A 20,353-nucleotide genomic window follows, 5' to 3' on the forward strand; every position below is an offset into this window, starting at 1 on the left:
AACACGCAATCTTTTGCGTAATGATTTTTGCCACCACAGTAAAAGCAACTGACACCAGAGTCAGCTTCACCTTTCGCTTCTTTCTTTGATTCTTCAACTTTCGGCTCCTCTTTCACTTTCTCAGAACTGTAGCTTCCCTGCCAATTTTGGTTCTTGTTGGTAGGGAACTTCTTCTTAATGAACTTTCTGGGATTTGATACCATCATAGCATAGTCTTTAGCTGTTAAATCGTAATCTCCCATATTCAAATCTTCTTCTTCTTCTGCATTCTTACCTTTGGACAAAAGCGCCAAAGACCCCAAGTTTGAAACCACACTTTTCTCTTGCAACACAATCTTTTCTTGGGATTTCAGAATCCCCACCAGTTTTGCCAAGGAATATGATTTAAACTGCTCATGCGCTTTAACCGTCGACACAACAGCCCTCCATTTGGGTCTCAAACCATTTAAGAATGTGACCTTCTGTTCGATAAGTTTTCTTTCAATGTCATGCTTGATCATCTTGCTGAGAAGATGATTGAACCGATCAAATGTTTGTGTAACAAACTCATCCGGCATCTACTTGAATTCTCCAAATTCAGAGAGAAGTAGGGTCTGAATTGAAAGCTCTAGATCTTCATCTGTGGAGTACAACTCTCGCAGCTGATCCCAGATTTCTTTTGTTGTACTAGAAGAACTAACTAATTGAAACGTGTCAGACTGAAGAGCAAATCGAATTAGTCTCAATGCCTTAATGTTGCATTGGAACTTCTCCTTTTCATCCTGAGTGACGTCTTTCACATCTTTCAACAAATCATTGTACTCCTTTTGAGTTTTAATAATTCTAGATGTGCCTGAATGAGCAAAAGGGTCAGATATTATAGCTTCCCATATCAGATACTCATTATCTTCATATCCAATAACGTAGTCTTCAAAGTGGTGCGTCCATACTTCATAGTCTTGAGTATAGAGAATTGGAATCTTGGTTGTTGATCCGATGTTGTTAGACATGTTGATGGGATTGGATTGAGAATCATCCATGGTTGACCGTGTAACCTGTTATAAGATCAGACTTTGTAATATTTAATATTAGGGCAAGATGAATAATTAATGAGATACTTCAATAATGAGTGACGGCTCAATAAATATCAATGAATGCGGAATAAACCCTAATCACTTCTTTCACAAAAGAGATGTGTATGAATTACACAGTCCCCTGCTCTGATACCAATTGATGAGTTAAGAAACTCTTTGATCGCTTAGATCTTTAAACAGGTTAATCACAAAAACGTAAACAGAAATATCAAACACAAGAGTGAATCAAAATATGTCAAATGATTCAATAGATTCAAGCCTCAGCAGAGCTCGACAAAGAACTTCCATTGTAGAGACTACTAGGGTTACAAACGATAAACAGAAATTTTCTATGAATGATCGACTCCAAATCTTACGTACTAAGATGCATGCAAGCATCTATAAATACTAAACCCTAGAAAATAACTCACGGATGGACAGGCCTAATCCGGATACAAAATTGGACTAAAGAACGAGCCCAATACGCAACATATAATGGACCCTACACATACGCGCTCCACCGATACTCTGATAAACATTAAGTTGCCCTTTGCCTACCTTGTTAAATCCAGTTTAGTGTGTCGGTTACCCACACGCGCTCCACTAATGACTTAAGCAAAGTGCAAAGTGTAATTTCATGAGTTAGCACCAAATTCACATTTTCCTAAGTAACTAAGATTAGGAATATATAAAAGTTTAGTTACTAAGTATTTATCATTAATACTTTTAATGAAGGGAGAATTCTAGTCCTTGTCCTACCCGTTCGGCTAACGACCCTCCACCAGTCAAGGAAGCGATGGGTGAGAGTGGACACCCATTAAAGTATCATTTTATAGGCAGTAACCTTATACCCCCCCCCCCCCCCTTATAGATCAGCTTCGTGAATGAGGCCTACTAACGGTAAGACTGACTTGCTCTTATACATATATATATTATTAACTTATAATACTATAAAGTATAAGGGTTGAATTTTAACTTTTAAAATTCTAAGGGCTTAACTTGGAATTAAAGTATTCATAAGGGAAAACTTTACAAATTCCAAAACTTGAGGGAAAGTTTTGAAACTATTGAAAACTATTCAATTCCATAGCTAATGTGTTTAAAGTAGTTTTAATTCAAAAAACTCTTCAAGTTCCATAACTTGAGGACAAGTTATGGAAGACTTTAAACAATTAAAAGAATATGACTTTTCTTTATTCATAACCTATGGAAATATTTATGAGTTTTATGAATCTTAAATGTGACTTTTCATATAAGTTGAGGACAAGTTACAAAAACACATTTTAGAACCAACTCTTATATTAATTTGGATTGAAAACAACAATTTCACATAAATTTTCTATTAATCTAAGCAACTCATAAGAACAAGATAATTCAATCAAACTTTTTCATGTAATTAGCCTAACCATTAAACTAATACAAAACGTGAATCCATTGACAGTTATCATTGAAATTGGATTAGCATGAACATTACCACATCAAAAATAGGTTTATAAGTTGAAAAACAGCTTAGGGTAATGTTCCTAGTCCAATTCCAGCCAAAATAGTCGAAGATATGTTGTCTGGAGGTCCAACTCGTCGAGTGCATGAACCAACTCGGCGATTTGGATGAGTTTAGCCTTGGACTCGTCGAGTCCCTTCATGGACTCGGTGAGTCTGCTGAGCAGATAGCAACAAACTTCGATTTTTCAGCCAATTTTGCAAGTATAACAATGAAACAAGCCTAGGCTCTGATACCATTGTTGGGTTTTGAGCATTATAACACTCCTAAGTGTGCAAGCAACCCTAAATACCTTGGATCTATGTTTTCTATATTATACATGCAAATATAAATATTCCAAGGTATTATCCTAACTAGCATACAAAACATTGATTAATATGGAATAATATAAGTTAGAAAACATACCTTTTGATGTAGCTTGATTCCATGGAGCTTAAGAGCCTAGTGCCCCATGTTTTACCCCTCAAATGGTTCACACAACACCAAATACACTTAGAATAACTTGAGAGAAATGAGACACTTCATGAAATCGGCTAGCCCTCACCATTCCTTCATCGTGTCCAATTTTTGGGAAGAATAAGATGCTTATATAGTGTGTCACAATTAGGGTTACACCATGTAAACCGTATTGTCATGGCCTTTCATTTCCATGATCCATGGATACAAAAACACCATGGAGCATCCTATGGACTTTAACTCAACTTGATAATCCATGGAGCATTAGCCCACTATACAAGTATGGATGATTTACACAATCAACCCATATATTTAATTAGTCTCCTTTTGATCTCTTAATTAACTCCAAATTAATTCTTGATCAATACTAATTAAATAATCTTATTAATATATTAGAACTTATAATATATTAATAAACCTTAAGTGTTACTTTTCTCATTTTAGTCTATCCAAATGCGTGATGCCTGCAACCCAAATGGACCATGCCAATCAAGTCAAGTACATACCAAATATAGTTATGGACTTAGACAGTAATCCAATACTTTTTGTTTCTCGTTATAGTATGTTCTTTCTGTTTCTCGTTATAGTATGTTCTTTTTGTTTCTCGTTATAGTATGTTTAAAATGACACATGTATGAACTAACTCTAGTATGTTTCATTGTACTATAAGTAGTGAATAGTAGACCTCTAAACTATACCTATTATAGTTTACTACTAATATTGTTCGAATGACTGAGTACGTTTGTACACCTTTGATACTCAAATCCATTGAACTGATGTAAGAAACTTTTATATCTATACAGGTATACATAATATATAACTAAGATTCAAATGACATTCCGACAAACAACCAATACTGTAAGTCCACAACCAAACAAGGAATAGGAAATAAAGTGAGTTATCAGTCATAAGCCATTTCAATCTTATTTATATAATTATATTTGAATTGTAACGACCGAAAAATTTCAACCAATTTAATTTTTTTCAAAAAGAACCTGATTTCATTAAATTATTACAAAAAGGTTTTCAATACAATTTATTTAGAGTATTCCCAGAATCACATCACAACATAAACATGAGGAGCGATACGATCACGCCTTCGCCTTGCACGATCTCCTGAAGAACCTGAAAAACATAAAACCACAACTGTAAGCCCAAAAGCTTAGTGAGATATCCCCAAAATACCAACCACATATACCATACACGCATAACATGCCATATCATATCCGATCACAGAACAGCCATGCACTTCGGGTCTACTATGTGACTGGTCCGCTGCACCGGCCAACAGTCCACCTGGTCCACCCTCCGAGTCTAGCCATATACATCGAGTCTACAGTGTGATTGGTCCGCCCGCATCGGGCCTTCAATCCACCTGGTCCACTCTCTGAGTCTACAGTATGACTGGTCCGCCTGCACCGGGCCTTCAGTCGGCCTGGTCCACTCTCCGAGCCTCGGCACGTCTGATCCGCCCTCTTGGGGCCTACAGCCTATCCGGACCGCTCGCTGGGCCTTCGGGACAACCGGTCCGCCCTGGGTATCTTGGCCTACAGCACAAAGTAGGACCCGCCTCAACCCAACTCCAGTCCAAACAACCATGTGCACATAAACATACAATCATATAACAATTCGCAGTCAATAAGCCGATCAACAGATCACATAGCTTATCATCATCCTAACCAGGATACCGACCTAACCGGTCACTAGCATAGCATCACCCTACATATCAGGTTACCGACCTCAACCAGGTCTCTAGCATACACCATCCTAGCTACTAGGATGCAACATACCAAAGCAATAACATAACAACAATACCCGGATCTCAATTCGATAAAGGGCCGGCCTTGGTGCCTTAAACCCTGTTGATATAGTGAGGATAACTCACCTCGCACTGCCGAAACTCTGAACTGAAGAAGCAGATTCTCGAATCACCGACTCACCGAAAATCCCGAACTAGCCAACATAGCACAATAAACATTAGGCCAACCACAATACTCTTCCAAGGGTAAATTGACCATTTTACCCCTAACTCAATCCGGCCAACACTAGGTAAGTCCCCAAGCCCACCAATGGCCCAAAGTCCAAAAGTCCGAAGCAAAGCCCACTATTGACCCAATTTACTAAATTAGGCCCACCACACCAAATGGGCCTAAACTCAAGATCCATAACAACCAATGAGCCCACAATACTCTAACCATAATGTCCAGTCATGGCCCAAAATCCAACAGCCCAAATAATAGCCCAAACCCTAATGCCCAAAATGAAAATCCAACAGAGGGAGTACGCTGGGTGTACACGCCGATTCGCAACAGGGGATCGGGGCACTGACTCGCTACGCGGGGCGTAACCTCACAGCTCAACAACATCACATAACGTCTTAATGGTTAAAGCTCTTAAGCCCATATTTCAGATCCTTAAGCCAAATATGCCTAAGATTCATAAAGTCTCAAACTTTATCACTTGGAACGTCCATAAAACTCTTAATCCAAGGTCTTAATCCATTAAGACCCACATATCTCACACATTGAACAACCACAGCCCTTGGGACCTCATTTTTCTCACTCAAGACCTCTCCAAAGGTCTGAAAGGACAGATAATCTTGGCCAACTCAAAACATGCATCAAAATTAGGACTATTGGGACAAGAATGGTGTCAAAGCTTCACAACACATAGATCTACTCAATATGAATGTCAAGCAAGAAGCTTTATACCTCAAATAGGCTCCAAAGGATGATGTCTTCCCAGATCTATAAGCTCCAGCCGTTTCTCTCCTTCTTTGACAACTTTTCCTTTCTTCCTTTATGCTCTCCTTTGCTAATCCAAGCTTTCCAAGACCAACATGCCCAATCAAGGAGGTGGGACGGCAATCTTAGGGTTTCTGAGGTTAAGGGAGAGCTTATGGAGGCTAGGGTATGCACCAACATGTTCCTTATATAGTGGCTGACCCTAAATTTAGGGTTATAGAACTCTGAGAGTACGATGGGTGTACCTCTAGTACGCTGGGCGAACTCAACCTTGCACCCGCATCCATTTACGCCTTACGATGAGCGTAATCCCAGCTTACGCTGGGCGTACTCGGCGAGTCCCCTAAATTTCATACTTGGCCCTCATTATTCCACTTTTCCCACAAGATGATCAAAATACTATTTCTCTTAAATCCCGGGGACTCACAATTAGGTACTCTTAGGGACGGGGCGTTACAATTCTCCCCCACTTAAATTAGGCTTCGCCCTCGAAGCCTTCGGCATATCTACTCCAGAACTTCTCCCGCCACGCACCACCTGGCATTAACCCAACCAGGTTCCTCAAGACGCAACCATCGAAACCCGAAACTTACTTTCTCCTTTCTAGCGGTGTCCTGACTACCGCCTCAAGCCGGCCACCGGCTTCACCCTTTGATAACCACACTTATTAGATTCTACACTTATCAACCGAGTACCACACCATGGTACTTTTCTCGATCCTGATCACAACAATCACTTGGGTCTTATGAGCTAGATATAACCCTGAACCACCGAGTTCCCGATCCGAGTCCAACTCTAACCATCCCATGCTGCCAGAATAACACATTCTTCAGCCTCAGAGCAACTCCCATTAGTTGTCCTCTTGCAATCGCATGCACATGCTGCACTAGCTCTAACACCCTCGGGTTAGGAAAACCCGTCACACTGACGACACCTCCAAACATCCCCCAGGATGAACCACCACTACATACAGAATTCCTCGATCAGAATCAAACTAGGAGTCCAAGACTCCATCCCTGCATCCCTTTCGAGCCTCTTGGCTCTACACCCGCGGAATTCCTTCCGCGACCTCAGTAGACATCCAAACCGGGTGTTATCCCATACCACTGCCGCAATCACGCTGCTCAATGACCATAATTGGACCACTCCAATCATAACTCTGCGCTGCTACTTTCACTTCCATGAATTTACACTCCCTCTCGGATCTACCTTCCTCTCTCTTTCCTAGCCAAGGAAATCCACTTGGCCGCCTTGTCACTACGACAAGTGCCACGGTGCTCGCCCAACGCTACACCACTCCCTTATAGCATAACCGCTATCCATGCGACACACATGCTCTGAATCTGCTCGCGAGGACTCTCGAGTCCATGCACTATCTCCACTAATCAAGATCCATCCCCGGGGCCAGACCTTCTAATGTTAACACATCGCAACATACTCAATCCATTTCCTCGAACCGGTCTAACAATACCTGCAGAGGCTTCAGCATGACTGGACCGCTTTACCAGGCCTTCAGCCAATCTGGACCACTCTCAGAACCTTCAGCCAATCTGGACTGCCCTCTAGGGCCTTCAGTCTGGCTGGACCGTTCACCGAGCCTTCGGTCTGACTGGTACGCCTACCGGCCTTCAGTCTATCCGGACCGCTCAACTAGCACTCATCATTCCGATTTATCTCTCCGGGAAATTCCTCCCATGCATACTGTTCTAGCCCTCTAGGGGTTCCGAACTCTATCTCCATCATACAAACTCAATCTCGGCCTGATCCCAGGCCCTCCACAATCAAGTACCCTTGGTCTGTATCCCGCCCCGCATGCCTCACACTTACTCATACCAGCCTACGCTCTTGGCTGACAGAATATTGTTGAATCCCAAACAGCTAAAAAACCTCACATGCTCATCGATCTTCCAGAGAATTTTCCAATTCTCCCCCACTTATAGCACTAACTATCAATCACCGATCGCCATCACTGACCTCCCTCAACAACTTTACACAACACAAACACTTACACGCGAACTGCGTCCCGTAAGCACAAACAACCTTCAAAAAATCACATATCAACTGTAACAGCCCAAAATCTCAAGTATTGTTAAGTTGCATTTTGGGGGTGTTTTAAAGGGGAGACTCGACGAGTTGGATCCAGACTCGCCGAGTAGGGTCGCAGGTTTGGTCGCGGGTTCACGACTGGACTCGACGAGTCCAGATATGGACTCGGCGAGTCGACGCTGTTCAGCGGAAACCCTAGCCGTTCAGTATTGGGTCGTATATAAGGGTTATTATGCCGTCATTTCACGACTTTGGATCGAGTGGGAAGAACCCTAGGCGACTGGGGCGGCTAGAGCAAGCTTGAAGGCCATTGGTGACCTTGAAGGAATTGTTGTGCAAGGAGGAGAAGGGTTTTAGCTAAAGGAACTGCAGGGAGTTCGAGTTCTGAAGTTTGGGGACATGGAAGGTACATCATTCAGGTAATAATTCGGATTACATTCTCCTGTGATTGATGTGTATATAGACTTAGGGTTTATGGAACCCATTTGGAGTCTAGATGGATTGTTGTGTTGTTATTCAACGTTTATAACCTTGTATTAGGACCCTTAGAGGTCCAGAAGGTCCCATGTTTGTATATTCGAGAATATATGTATCTCAGGAAGCAGTTCGATCGACTGCATGGCGTAGACTCGCCGAGTCGGATGATCAGACTCGGCGAGTAGCTTGAAGATTCACTGGGACTCGCCGAGTTTGTTCTTCAGGCTCGGCGAGTAGAGTCGGGGTGGCCCCGCGATTCTTCCACGAGGACCTCGTCGAGTCAAGAGGGATACTCGACGAGTAGAAAGGGATCATGCAGGAATTGGTGAGGACGACTAGACTCGCCGAGTCGCCAGGGTACTCGCCGAGTCCAGTCGAGATGGCCGTTGACCAGAGTTGACCTGTGTGTAACGTTTTAGGGTCAGTTAACGTGGAAGATAGAAGTATTAAAAAGAGATATATGATGAGACAGGGAGCTTATAGCTCGGAGGATCAAGTGCAAGAGATTTCAGGAGTTGCTATCTTCCAGTGGCCGCGAGGTGAGTCTTCTCACTATACTGTACCCGGAAGGGTTTGACTGTGTGACCGGAAGGTCGGATATGATATGTGATATGTATGCTATATGTGGTAAGTTATTTGTTATGTGTGCTATGTATGTTATGGGCCGGAAGGCGATTATATTATGGGCCGGAAGGCAATATGTTATGGGCCGGAAGGCGATATGATGTGTGATGGACCGGAAGGTCGGCGTGGGTAAGGCCGGAAGGTTTACCCAGCAGGGACGGAAGTCCCCTGAGACACATGGACCGGAAGGTCGGGCCTGGAAAGGCGTAATTGTGTAAGGTGTATATTGGGAAACTCACTAAGCTTCGTGCTTACAGTATTTATGTTATGTTGTTTCAGGTTCTTTCAGTAACGCGGAATGGCATCGGCTCGATTGTACACACCGAGGAAAGAGTTGTATTTTGGAGGATCCTGGTTGTCTATTCAAATGAAAATGGAACTATATTTTGTAATTCGAATATGAATAAGATTTTAAACAAGTGTTTTAGTATTAAATTGATTATTTAAATGAAAAATTTTGCTTTGAAAACCACGGTGTTACATCAACACTGATCATCCCGAGCTCGAAAGAAACTCAATCTGCGGCTAAGCACTCCTCAGAAAGCAGATGCTACCCAACCTTCAAACCAGACGCAAGATTTACACTAATAACCCCCATGAATGATAACCAACAAAATTCCCAACACTAACTGTAACACCGTAAATTTTCAAAATAATTTTTCGTTTTCAAAATCACAAAATGTATTACATCACAATTTCAAATCCATAATCAATATTGTTTTCAAAACAAATCCCAAGATCTCTACACATAATAAACTCCATCGGTGTGTGTACGGGTCAAGTCGTCGCCTTTCCACGGTCCTCGCTGGTACCTGAGACATCAAACACAACAACTGTAAGCATAAATGCTTAGTGAGTTCCCAAAATACCACATACCACAAATACGCCACTCAAGGCTAAATCCAACCCTCTGGCCTAGATGTCTCAGCGGGACCCTCCAGTCCTATAGCTCGTCGGACCCTCTGGTCCAGTCACAGCTCATTGGGCCCTCTGGCCCAGTCAGAATCGATGGGCCCTCCGGCCCGGTCTATATAACCATACAGCATACAAATAACACATAGCACGAAATCTATAAGACAACACATAATCTCATACATAGCACATAAGACCCTCTGGTCAACTCGAAATACCACTCAAGGTAATGTATAGTGAGAGACTCACCTCGCGTGTCTCGGTAACTCGTAAATCTCTTAACCACTAGTGCTCGATCTCCCGAGATATCATCCTCCTACAACACAAACATATTTCTAATTAATACTACCTTGACTCTGGCTGACTAATACCACGAAGTCAAACCAGTCAACACTGGTCAACGGTCAACGATCGACCCGACTCGCCGAGTCTGGCGTGGACTTGCCGAGTTCCTATGGAAACCCGATCCCTCTGAATCTCTTCCGACTCACCGAGTCACTCACCCGACTTGGTTACTCAACCCCTGGTTCGTAATCGTTGAACAACCCGCACCAACTCGCCGAGTCTGGGAATGGACTCGGCGAGTGCATTCCATGCACAACCCCAAACGACCTTCTGAGGTCAAATCCGCTTCACTAACTCATAGATCCAGTCTCCTTAAGCTTATTGACCACGCAAAGTCCAAGTCTTGGTGCTCATCAAGCATCGAATAGCTCATGAATGGTCTTTTAGCCTCAAATACATTGATCCCAAGCCAAAACCTCCATGGATGCATATAAAGCTTTGGTAAAAAGGTGCTCTAGACCTCTATGGGTCCAGATCCAGGACCTTAACTCGCTAAGGGACCATGAGGACACTAGATCTAGCCACAAATGGGTTCAAAAGCCCTAAATCTACATGAACATCACAATAACAGAGAATGATTCGGAATTGTACCTCAGTTGTGATGTCCTGGACCTTAGTTCTTTAGGAATCCACCCCTCTCTTGCTTCCTTTTGGCTAGATCTCCTCTTTCCTTGCTAGGCAATAACTCCAAGATCAATAATGGCTCCTTCCCTCACTTGAATCGCTCAAATGCTCTAGGGTTTCACTCTGGGGACTGATGAGCGCAAATGACGGCCATAAGGCCCTTTAAATATGCCTCAAACCCGAGAAATTAGGGTTTCATTAAACAGCGTGGACTCGCCGAGGCCACTCTTGGGCTCGCCGAGTCCGGACGCGAACCCGCGTCCAAATCCGCAATCATACTCGGCGAGTCTAGGCTCCAACTCGCCGAGTCTCCTCACAAATTACCAAAATAAATAAATGAATAATACCTAGGAATCCGGGCTGTTACAATTCTCCCCCACTAGAACTAGACTTCGCCCTCGAAGTCTCGCTTTGCAAATAACTCCGGATGCTGCTCACGCATCTCACGCTCCGGTTCCCAAGTCATCTCGGACCCCCTCCGATATGGCCACTGAACCAAAACCAAGGGTACCTCCTTGTTCCGAAGAACCTTGATCTTTTGATCCACAATCGCAACTGGTCTCTCCGCGTAGTTTAGGCTCGCATCCACCTGAATGTCCTCTAACGGCACTACCCCCGACTCGTCGGCTATACACTTCCTCAACTGAGACACATGGAAGGTATTATGAATTCGCTCCAATTCCGTGGGTAGCTCCAAGCGATATGCTACCCTGCCCACCCTCGCGATCACTCGAAACGGCCCAATATACCAGGGCCCTAGCTTGCCCCTCTTCCTGAGTCGGATCACTCCTTTCCAAGGAGATACCTTCAGGAGAACATAATCACTGACGACCTGGAACTCGAGCTCGGTTCGACGTCTATCTGCATAACTCTTCTGGCGACTCTGAGCGGTCAACAACCTCTGCCTGACCTGCTGGATCTGCTCTGTCGTTTGAAGCACTATCTTCGTACTACCCATCACACGTTGCCCCACCTCACCCCAACAAATAGGGGTACGACACCTCCTCCCATACAACAGCTCAAAGGGTGGCATACCGATGCTCGAATGATGGCTATTGTTGTAGGAAAACTCCGCCAAGGGCAAATACGCGTCCCAGCTCCCGCCGAAATCCAACACACATGCTCATAGCATGTCCTCGAACGTCTGAATCGTCCGCTCACTCTGCCCGCCAGTCTGTGGGTGGTATGCGGTACTAAAATGCAACCTCGTACCCAACTCGGTCTGACACGACCGAGATGGGTACGCCACGTACAACTCTGCCAACCTCTCCGCAGAAGAACTCTCACTAATAGCGAGAAAGTGGGCGCTCTTCGTCAATCGGTCCACTATCACCCAAATCGCATCGACACCCCTTGCCGTTCTCGGCAATTTGGTGATGAAATCCATGGATATCTGCTCCCACTTCCACTCTGGAATCTCAAGTGGTTGCAACTTACCATGCAGCATCTGGTGCTCGACCTTAACCCTACGACAGGTTAGGCATCTCTCAACGAACCACGCCACATCCCTCTTCATGCAGGGCCACCAATACTCCCTCTTCAGATCCAGATACATCTTAGTGGCCCCAGGATGGATCGAAAACTTCGATCTGTGCGCCTCTTCCATCAAGATAGTACGCGTCCCGCCCACAAACGGTACCCAAATCCGTCCCTGGAAGGTCATAAGCCCGCGGCTATCGGTAACAAGCCCTGACACCTGCCCGATAACTCGCTCTCTCTTACGGTTCTCCGGTCTCACCGCCTCGGTCTGGGCCCCTCTGATGGTATCCAATACCGGAGTCATCACCGTCAACCTCATACATATATCTCGCATCGGGGCACCCTCTGCCCTACGACTCAGGGCGTCGGCTACCACATTAGCCTTGCCCTGGTGGTACAGGGTCTCGCAATCATAATCCTTTACCACATCCAGCCATCTCCTCTGCCACATGTTCAGGTTGGGCTGATCCATCAAGTACTTCAAGCTCTTGTGGTCCGTGTATATCGTATACCGAACCCCATACAGATAGTGACGCCAGATCTTGAGGGTGAACACCACAGCCCCCAACTCCAGATCGTGGGTGGGATATCTCATCTCATGAGGCTTTAACTGCCTTGATGCATACGCGATCACATGCCCTCTCTGCATCAACACCGCTCCCAACCCCGATATCGATGCATCACAATACACCACAAAATCTTCCATCCCTTCCGGTAGTGCGAGCACACGAGCTTCGCACAATCTCTGGCGAAGGGTCTCAAACGAGGTCTGCTGCTCTGGACCCCATGAGAAAGTAACACCCTTCCAGGTCAACTTGGTAAGTGGCACGGCGATCTTGGAGAAATCTCTGATAAATCTCCGATAGTAGCCTGCCAGCCCTAAGAAGCTCCTGATCTCCGTAGGTGACCTCGGCACCTGCCAACTCATCATAGCCTCGATCTTGGCCGGGTCAACCAAAATCCCATTCTGGTTAACGAGATACCCTAAGAACTGGACCTCCCGTAACCAAAAATCGCACTTGGAGAATTTGGCGAAAAGCCTCTCCGCTCTCAGAACTCCGAGGAGCTCCCTCAAATGTTCCTCATGCTGCTCTCTGGTCCTCGAATACACCAGGATGTCATCAATGAATACAATTACCGAACGATCCAACATCGGCCTACACACGCTGTTCATGAGATCCATGAATGCCGCTGGTGCATTGGTGAGCCCGAATGGCATCACCACGAACTCGTAATGCCCGTAACGAGTCCTAAACGTCATCTTCGGGATATCCTCATCTCGAACTCTCATCTGATGATACCCCGACCTCAGGTCTATCTTGGAGAACCAAGACGCCCCCTGCAACTGATCGAATAGATCGTCGATCCTCGGTAATGGATAACGGTTCTTGACCGTCAACTTGTTCAACTCCCGCTAATCAATGCACATACGGTGTGATCCATCCTTTTCTTGACAAAAAGGATCGGCGCTCCCCAGGGAGAGCTACTGGGACGGATGAACCCTTTCCCCAACAGCTCTTGCAGCTGTGAGGATAACTCATGCATCTCTAGCGGCGCTAGGCGATATGGCGCCTTAGCGATAGGTGTAGCCCCGGGAATCAAATCGATACGAAACTCCACCTACCTCTCGGGAGGCACACCCGGCAACTCCTCGGGGAACACGTCCGGGAACTCACGCACTATCGGCACATCATCCACTGGACTTGGCCTCCCAACGGCCTCTCGCATATCCGTCACATAGGCTACGAACCCCTTGCAGCCCAGCTGCAAACTCCGCCTCGCTCTGGCAGCCGAACAGAATACTGAACCACCACGAGTCCCCTCACCATAAACTGTCAGCACTCCCCCACTAGGATCTCGGATCGTCACCAATTGACGCTCGCACTCTATGACAGCCCCGAAACGGCTCAACCAATCCATGCCTACTATAACACAAACATCCCTCATGGCAATCGGTACCAAATCAATCGGAAACTCCACCCCGAAGATCTCCAGTACGCATCCACGTATCACCTTGGTAGCACACACCTCACGCTCATCGGCTATGGAAACCTGCAGAGGTCGACTCAACGCCTCCCTCGGAATACTAATGTGCCGACTAAAAGTCACAGATACGAACGACCGACTCGCACCCGAGTCGAACAACACTAATGCAGGTACAGAACTCACAAGAAAAGTACCTACGCATAACATATAGCAATTACCATAGCATAAAATCAACATAAAATAGATAAAGAATACATACCCGCCACGACGTCAGGCGCTGCGCGGACCTCCTCCGCAGTCAACTGGAAGGCTCTTCCCCTAGCCTTCGGTGCTTCGGCCTTCGCTGGCCGGGTCTCAGTAGCTCGAATCGCAGGTGCAGATCCCTGCGCTGACCTCTGAAGCTGGGGGCACTCGGCCTTTCGATGGCCGGTGTGATTGCAATGAAAGCAAATCGAGAACCCCTTAGGACAATCCCTCGCGAAATGTCCTTCCTTCCCACACTTGTAGCATACCCCAGTCTTGCATGACCCATCATGGCTCTTTCCGCACTTCCCACAAGTACGGCCCCTCGAACTACTCGTCCTCGAATCAGCGGGCTTTGCCCGCTTAGCGGCCAGCTGCGACTGAGCCGGTCGCCGATCACCCCTCTGAGACTCGGTCTCCTCCCTCGCCTGTGTCTCAAGCTCAATCTCCCTCTTCCGAGCATTTTCCTGGAGCTCAGAAAATGTCTGGTAAGTCGAGTTCGCCACGAACTCACGGATGTCCCTCCTCAGTATACTCAGATAACGGCTCATGCGAGCCTGCTCAGTGGACACCAGTTCCGGGCAAAACAACGCCCGCTCATGAAACATCCTCATAATCACTGTCACCGACTCAGTCCCCTGCTTGAGGGTCAGAAACTCTTGGGCTAAACGTTCCCTCTCCACTTGGGGAACATACTCGTCACAAAACATCGCAGTAAACCTCTCCCAGGTCACTGCAGTCAACTCAGCTGTCGAATAGCTCGCGGTTACAAACTTCCACCAGTCCTTCTCCCCCAAGCGAAGCTGGTTGAGTGCAAACCGCACCCTCAAGTGCTCCGGACACGAGCACGTATAGAAACACCCCTCTATGTCTGAGATCCACCTCATAGCGGCGATCGGATCTTGTGTACCATCGAACTCTGGTGGTTTCGTGTTGCTGAACTCTCGGTACAGCAACGAATCACCACCCTGGGGTCTCGCAGCAGCATCAGTCAAAGCAGCATAACGCTCGTCAAACGTCTCGATCAGTGTGGTCTTAATAGACCCAAACATCTCCGGAATCTCGGCTCTGATGGCAGCAGCCACCTCCTCATGAATGATCCGACGGATCTCCTCATCACTCACCCCACTGCTCCCGGTGGTATGGCGTGTCCCGACCATGATCAACCTCTGAAATACAACATAAGGAATATTAGGGAAACTCTCGAGTATACTCACACTCGATAACTCAATCATCCTCAACTTCTGGTACCTTAAGGATTCTTACTTGGACTGCGCACCAATCCGGTGTCTTCAATAGTACGGGCCCAATACTATCGTCCACACCGAATCGATATACAACCCAAGTCCTCCTCCTAGGATCCCAAATCACAAATACTCTACTCTCGCCATGCACTGGCTACCCTCAATAGCCCTCTCCTGAGCTCCTCACTACTACCTACTCACTCTCAAAGTATCTCATAGCAGCAACAATCTCCTAAGCTAAGGCATCACAAATCAGGCCCACTCTAGTCCTAATAGGAATACCTAGCCTCTCTAACATGCACAATATAATATCTCATAACTCATAACATATAATGCAAGGGTATTTTGGGGATTCACCGTTCAGGCACTGGCTGACCGTACACACCTTCCACTCTGCTTGTTTCCAAAACCTCTTTTTCTTTTTAGAAAATTTTAGTTTTATTTGAAAATTTCTCAAATCCTCGGTTTGAGTTCAAATACGCCCGAAGGTGCATCCGAATCCCTCAAAACAAGGCTCTGATACCAACTTGTAACACCGTAAATTTTCAAAATAATTTTTCGTTTTCAAAATCACATAATGTATTACATCACAATTTCAAATCCATAATCAATATTGTTTTCAAACAAATCCCAAGATCTCTACACATAATAAACTCCATCGGTGTGTGTACGTGCCAAGCCGTCGCCTTCCCACGGTCCTCGCTGGTACCTAAGACATCAAACACAACAACTGTAAGCATAAATGCTTAGTGAGTTCCCAAAATACCACATACCACAAATACGCCACTCAAGGCTAAATCCGACCCTCTGGTCTAGATGTCTCAACGGGACCCTCCAGTCCCGCAGCTTGTCGGACCCTCCGGTCCAATCACAGCTCATTGGGCCCTCTGGCCCGGTCAGAATCGTTGGGCCCTCCGGCCCGGTCAGAATCGTTGGGCCCTCCGGCCCGATCTATATAACCATACAGCATACAAATAACACATAGCACGAAATCTCTAAGACAACACATAATCACATACATAGCACATAAGACCCTTTGGTCAACTCGAAATACCACTCAAGGTAATGTATAGTGAGAAGACTCACTTCGCGTGTCTCGGTAACTCATAAATCTCTTAACCACTAGTGCTCGATCTCCTGAGATATCTTCCTCCTACAACACAAACATATTTCTACTTAATACTACCTTGACTCTGGCTGACTAATACCACGAAGTTAAACCAATCAACACCGGTCAACGGTCAACGGTCAACGGTCAACCCGACTCGCCGAGTCTGGCGTGGACTCGCCGAGTTCCTACGGGAACCCGATCCCTCTGAATCTCTTCCGAATCACCGAGTCACTCACCCGACTCGGTTACTCAACCTCTGGTTCGTAATCGTTGAACAACCCGCACCAACTCGCCGAGTCTGGGAATGGACTCGGCGAGTGCATTCCATGCACAACCCCAAACAACCTTCTGAGGTCAGATCCGCTTCACTAACTCATAGATCCAGTCTCCTTAAGCTTATTGACCACGTAAAGTCCAAGTCTTGGAGCTCATCAAGCATCGAATAGCTCATGAATGGTCTTTTAGCCTCAAATACATTGATCCCAAGCCAAAACCTCCATGGATGCATATAAAGCTTTGGTAAAGAGGTGCTCTGGACCTCTATGGGTCCAGATCCAGGACCTTAACTCGCTAAGGGACCATGAGGACACTAGATCTAGCCACAAATGGGTTCAAAAGCCCTAAATCTACATGAACATCACAATAACAGAGAATGATTCGGAATTGTACCTCAGTTGTGATGTCCTGGACCTCAGTTCTTCAGGAATCCACCCTTCTCTTGCTTCTTCTTGGCTAGATCTCCTCTTTCCTTGCTAGGAAATAACTCCAAGATCAATAGTGGCTCCTTCCCTCACTTGAATCGCTCAAATGCTCTATGGTTTTACTTTGGGGACTGATGAGCGCAAATGACGGCCATAAGGCCCTTTAAATATGCCTCAAACCCGAGAAATTAGGGTTTCATTAAACAGCGTTGACTCGTCGAGTCCACTCTTGGACTCGCTGAGTCCGGACGCGAACCCGCGTCCAAATCCACGATCATACTCGGCGAGTCTAGGCTCCAACTCGCCAAGTCTCCTTACAAATTACCAAAATAAATAAATGAATAATACCTGGGAATCCGGGCTATTACACTAACCCATAACCAAACCATTACCCTCAAAGAACAACGAATACCACACTGAAAACCACACAATGAGACTAGCAGATAAACAATACTCCACAATAATCACAAGATAAACAAGACATCAAGAACGAAACATACCCGCAGCTGCATCCGGCACTGCTCTGACCTCCTCTGCTGCAAGCTGAAAAGCACGACCCTGAGCCCTTGGGGGCTCCGCTCCACCCTGACCTCCACCCGTGATCCTCAAAATGGCTGGTGCTGGAGCCTGCACCGGTCCTGCAGCAAGCTGTGGACAGTTGACCCTCAAGTGCCCAACCTGATGACAATGATAACAAATCCTCAAATCCCGAACCAGCGCTGACTGTCGACAATCCCTCGCATAGTGCCCCTCCTTTCCGCACTTGCGTCATGCACCACCGAACCTACAAACTCCGGTGTGACCCCTCCCATACTTCCCACAAGCATGGCTGCTCTGATCTCCCACCCTAGAATCAACGGTCTTGGACCGTTTCGGAGTCGGCTGCGACTGCACCGGAGCCTGTCTTAGCTCACGCAACCGCAACTCAATCTCTAACTCACGCCGCCTGGTGGCCTCCTGCAACTCCAATAAAGTCCCGCACCTCTACGTAGACACAAACTGTCTGATATCCCTCTTGAGCATGCTCAGATATCGAGACATCCGAGCCTGCTCCGAAGCGAACTCAGGGCAAAACATCTCCCTCTCAGTGAACATCCTGGTGATCTTAGTCACTGACTCCGAACCCTGCTTCAGCTCAAGGAACTCCTGATCCAATCTCTCTCTCTCAACCCGCGGAACATAACGAGTGCTGAACATCTCTCTGAACTGATCTCATGAAACCACAGCCCTCTACGCATCCGAATATGACCTCGTGATCAATCTCCACCAATCCTTTGCCCTGAGTCTCAACAGGTTCAGAGCACACCTCACCCTCTGATCAGCAGGGCACGAACACGTGAAGAAACACCCCTCCACATCCGATAACCATCTCATAGCAACAATCGGGTCCTGAACTCCATCAAAGGTAGGAGGCTTCGTATTATCGAAGTCCCGATACTGAAAACCCCGGCCAGCTCCTCCCCCTGCCGCTACTACAGCCGTTGTAGCCGCCGTGGCAGCCGTCTCTGTGAGAGCTGCATAGCGCTCATCAAAATACTCGACCATGGCGGTCTTGATCGACCCAAACAGTTCCGGAAACTCGGCCTGGAACAACACAGCAACCTCATCATGCAGGATCTCACGAATCCTAGTGTCCAACTCGCCTGTGCTCATTTCACCAATAACCTCGGGCAGTACTGACCCGCCCGAAACTCCTTCTCCTGCTCCCGATCCTGACCCGGATCCACTCCCAGCATGCCTCGGAATCTCCATACTGAAAAACACCACAAAATCTCAGATTCTTCCCACTATCCCGGGAACCAACTCTCAATCCAACCCTAGAGGTCATGGTTTCCCCGATACGCGTATGGGTCATGTGCTTTCAGTAGTACGGGCCCATACTACCTTCCACACCTATCCATATTTGTATGAAGTACTACCACAACACCCTAGTGAAAACATACAAAACAAGCGCTCAACCCTCACTACTAAAGGAGCACTGGAAATCTCCCACAAGGAAACCCTAGGCTAACAGGCATCATAAATCAGGCAACATTATCATGAAATCCTGAAGATCCCTAGCCTAGCACTAGCATGTTGTTCTATCAATGCTCAAAACAAATATCATGTATGCTATTTTGGGGTTACTTACTGGCCCCGGCTGATCGTACCTCCGCGTCCTCCTTTACTCACTTTGAAAACCATTTTAAATTCTCTTTTGAAAACCCTCCTCGATTTGAGACTGGAGTTACACGAGTGTTCCTCCAATTCACTCAAACCAAGGCTCTGATACCAACTTGTAACAACCGAAAAATTTCAACCAATTTAATTTTTTTTCAAAAACAACCCGATTTCATTAAATTATTACAAAAAGGTTTTCAATACAATTTATTTAGAGTATTCCCAGAATCACATCACAACATAAACATGAGGAGTAGTACGATCACGCCTTCGCCTTGCCACGATCTCCTGAAGAACCTGAAAAACATAAAACCACAAATGTAAGCCAAAAGCTTAGTGAGATATCCCCAAAATACCAACCATATATACCATACACGCATAACATGCCATATCATATCCGATCACAGAACAGCCATGCACTTCGGGTCTACTGTGTGACTGGTCTGCCGCACCGGCCAACAGTCCACCTGGTCCACCCTCTGAGTCTAGCCATATACATCGAGTCTACAGTGTGATTGGTACGCCCGCACCGGGTCTTCAATCAACCTGGTCCACTATATGAGTCTACAATATGACTGATCCGCCCGCACCGGGCCTTCAGTCGGCCTGGTCCACTCTCCGAGCCTCGACACTTCTGGTCCGCCCTCT

The sequence above is a fragment of the Lactuca sativa genome, chromosome 5 (assembly GCF_002870075.4).
Source record: "Lactuca sativa cultivar Salinas chromosome 5, Lsat_Salinas_v11, whole genome shotgun sequence".
Taxonomy (NCBI): Eukaryota; Viridiplantae; Streptophyta; class Magnoliopsida; order Asterales; family Asteraceae; genus Lactuca; species Lactuca sativa.